This window comes from Babylonia areolata, unplaced genomic scaffold, assembly GCF_041734735.1.
Source record: "Babylonia areolata isolate BAREFJ2019XMU unplaced genomic scaffold, ASM4173473v1 superscaf7, whole genome shotgun sequence".
In the NCBI taxonomy this organism is placed as follows: domain Eukaryota; kingdom Metazoa; phylum Mollusca; class Gastropoda; order Neogastropoda; family Buccinidae; genus Babylonia; species Babylonia areolata.
The window spans coordinates 6,720-10,000 of NW_027468372.1; the positions used below are offsets into that span (position 1 = coordinate 6,720).

Sequence of the window (3,281 nt, forward strand, 5' to 3'; positions counted from 1 at the left end):
GGACAGGAGCAGGCGTTGACGACCAGGTCTTTTTTTTGGTCTTTTTTTTTCACAGCGCCGGAAGGATTCAGGCAATTCTCCAAAGCCGGTTACTTTTATCCACAACCTTTACTGGACCTTTTTTTTCTTTTTTTCCTTTTTTCTCTCTCCGAGCATGCCAAAGTTGATAGAAAACGCGGTTCGGCATGGACGGGAGCAGGCGTTGAGGAGTAGGCCTTTTTTTGAGGGCCCAGAAAGTATTTTGGCAATTTTTTTACTTTTTTATCCACAACCTTTACCTGCCTTTTTTTCTCTCCGAGCATGCCAAAGTTGAGAGGAAAACGCCGTTTGGCATGGACGGGAGGAGGTGTGGAGGAGTAGTCCATTTTTGAATGGCAGCGGAAAGATTTTGGCAATTGTAGCGAGGTTCTTCGGACTTTTATCCACAACCTTTACCTGCCTTTTCCTCAGCGAGCATGCCAAAGTTGAGAGAAAACGCCCTTCGCCATTGACGGGACCAGACGTTGACGACTACGTCTTTCTTTTTTTCACGGCGCCTGAACGATTTGGGCAATTCTCCACAGCGCGTTTACTTTTTATCCACAACCTTTACCTGCCTTTTCCTCAGCGAGCATGCCAAAGTTGAGAGGAAAACGCCCTTCGCCATTGACGGGACATATGAATACAATAAAAGGAAACAAAATGATAAAGTATATGAATGTGGTAGTGTGGACTGAAGTTTGTCGTGTCTGTGTGTTGTTGTGTATTAATAACTCGTAGTCAAGTCAGTGAGTTGTGGGTGCAGTTATAAATCAGAAAGCCTGTACTTGTTATCCACAGCCTTTACCTTTTCTTTCCTTTCCTTTTTTTCTTCTTTCTGCAGTTGACAGAAACGCCCTTTGCCTGCCTGCCTGCCTGCCTGCCTGCCTGCCTACCTACCTTCTCGCCCAGACAGAATCCACCTCAAACGTTTTTATCCACAACCTTAACTTTTCTTCCAACATCATCCACAGCCCTCCCTTAACAAGTTTACGGGCATGCTTTTATCCACAGCCTTTCAGGGAGGGGGGGGAAATAAAAATAAAATTTTTTTTAAAAAACACGCACACCCACACCCCCCTGCCATGCCCTGCCGCCACACCACTCTCGCACATCGGCGGAGAGTCGAGGCGAGGCGAGGCGAGGCGAGGCGAGGCGAGGAGAGAGAGGTAAGGGGGATCGTGCGTGAGGAGGAGGAGGAGGAGCGCAGGAAAGATGCGTCCGTCTGCAAAAGAAAGCGGACAAATCTCCTGGTCCAAGGCTGAGTCTCAATAGATCGCAGTGAGGTGGCTGCTCTACTAAGTACGACACCCCGACCGAGAACTAGGTCGTCTACGAATGATTTGGCACCGCCACGTCGCATGGGGGGAATATCGTTGCGGTCCCCGCGCGCGCTGCTCGGCGCGTCGGCCAACGACCGAGTACTGTGGCTTCACCACCGCGGACGCCCTGCCGGGTCCGTCCGCGTGTATCGTTGCCCTCCCGACGCGGGCGGCACTGAGAGTATCGTCACAAATCCGGGCGGGATTCTGACTTAGAGGCGTTCAGTCATAATCCCTCAGATGGTAGCCTCGCACCATTGGCTTATCAGCCAAGCACGTAAACCAAATGTCTGAATCTGCGGTTCCTCTCGTACTGAGCAGAATTACCGTAGCAACGACTTGTCATCAGTAGGGTAAAAACTAACCTGTCTCACGACGGTCTAAACCCAGCTCACGTTCCCTATTAGTGGGTGAACAATCCAACGCTTGGCGAATTCTGCTTCGCAATGATAGGAAGAGCCGACATCGAAGGATCAAAAAGCAACGTCGCTATGAACGCTTGGCTGCCACAAGCCAGTTATCCCTGTGGTAACTTTTCTGACACCTCTTGCTTAAAACTCCTAAAGTCAAAAGGATCGATAGGCCACGCTTTCACGGTCTGTATTCGTACTGAAAATCAAAATCAAGCGAGCTTTTGCCCTTTTACTCTACGCGAGGTTTCCGTCCTCGCTGAGCTCGCCTTAGGACACCTGCGTTACCTTTTGACAGATGTACCGCCCCAGTCAAACTCCCCGCCTGACACGGTCTTCAGAGCGGATCGCCCTCGGCGGCGAGGTCGAGAGCTTAATTCCAGAAGCTAGGGGCTTGCGCTCCCGCTCTCCGCTCGACTGAATCAGTAAAGAAACGATATAAAAGTACTGGTATTTCAAGGTGGCTGGCGCTACCACCATTGCCACACCTCCCCTGTCTCTTTACAAAGTCGGACTGGAGTCAAGCTCAACAGGGTCTTCTTTCCCCACTGATTCCGCCAAGCCCGTTCCCTTGGCTGTGGTTTCGCTAGATAGTAGATAGGGACAGTGGGGAAACTCGTTAATCCCATTCATGCGCGTCACTAATTAGATGACGAGGCCATTTGGCTACCTTAAGAGAGTCATAGTTTACTCCCGCCGTTTACCCGCGCTCTGATTGAATTTCTTCACTTTGACATTCAGAGCATGGGCAGAAATCACATTGCGTCCAACACCGAGTGATGGCCATCGCAATGCTTTGTTATAATTAGACAGTCGGATTCCCCTGGTCCGTACCAGTTCTGAGTCGACTGTTGAATGCCAGCCGACGCGACCGACCGAAAGCCGACGCAATAGCTGAGGCGGTCCACGGGAAGGTTGAACCGGCGATCCGAACTCGGCCCACGCACCCCCTGTGAAGGAGGGGAAGGCCTCGCCCAGCCCGCGGCCGTCCCGAAACCCGCATTCACACTCCAGCCCGACTGACCCAGTCCTCAGAGCCAATCCTTTCCCGAAGTTACGGATCCAATTTGCCGACTTCCCTTACCTACATTGTCTATCGACTAGAGGCTGTGCACCTTGGAGACTGCTGCGGATATGGGTACGGCCTGGCACGAGAATCACACCGTCTCCGTGGGATTTTCAAGGGCCGACCGAGACGCAACCGGACACCGCAAGAGCCGCGGTGCTTTTACGGGAACCCCGTGTCCCTATCTCGGGCAAGCCGATTCAGGGAGCGAGTCCCTTACCAAAGAAAAGAGAACTCTTCCCGGGGTCTCGGCCGACGTCTCCCACTTCGTTTGCGTTGCCGCACATGGCCCCAGAGGACCAATCTCCGTGTCCAGGTTCGGGAATATTAACCCGATTCCTTTCGAATCCAACGAGAGCACACAATGACAATGACTTGATCAACAGTGCTTCGATTCAGAACGGACTTCTCCTATCTCTTAGGACCGACTGACCCATGTTCAACTGCTGTTCAATGGAACCCTTC

General features: G+C 51.8%; 1 non-coding gene across 1 annotated transcript in view; it reads right to left on the bottom strand.

Moving 5' to 3' along the window:
* Positions 1–1,259: 1,259 nt before the first annotated feature.
* Positions 1,260–3,281, bottom strand: part of LOC143278270 (large subunit ribosomal RNA) — a 3,754-nt gene continuing 1,732 nt past the window's right edge. The window contains exon 1 of the ribosomal RNA XR_013053929.1: positions 1,260–3,281. This exon is cut by the window's right edge and continues 1,732 nt beyond it. This is a non-coding gene — a ribosomal RNA (large subunit ribosomal RNA).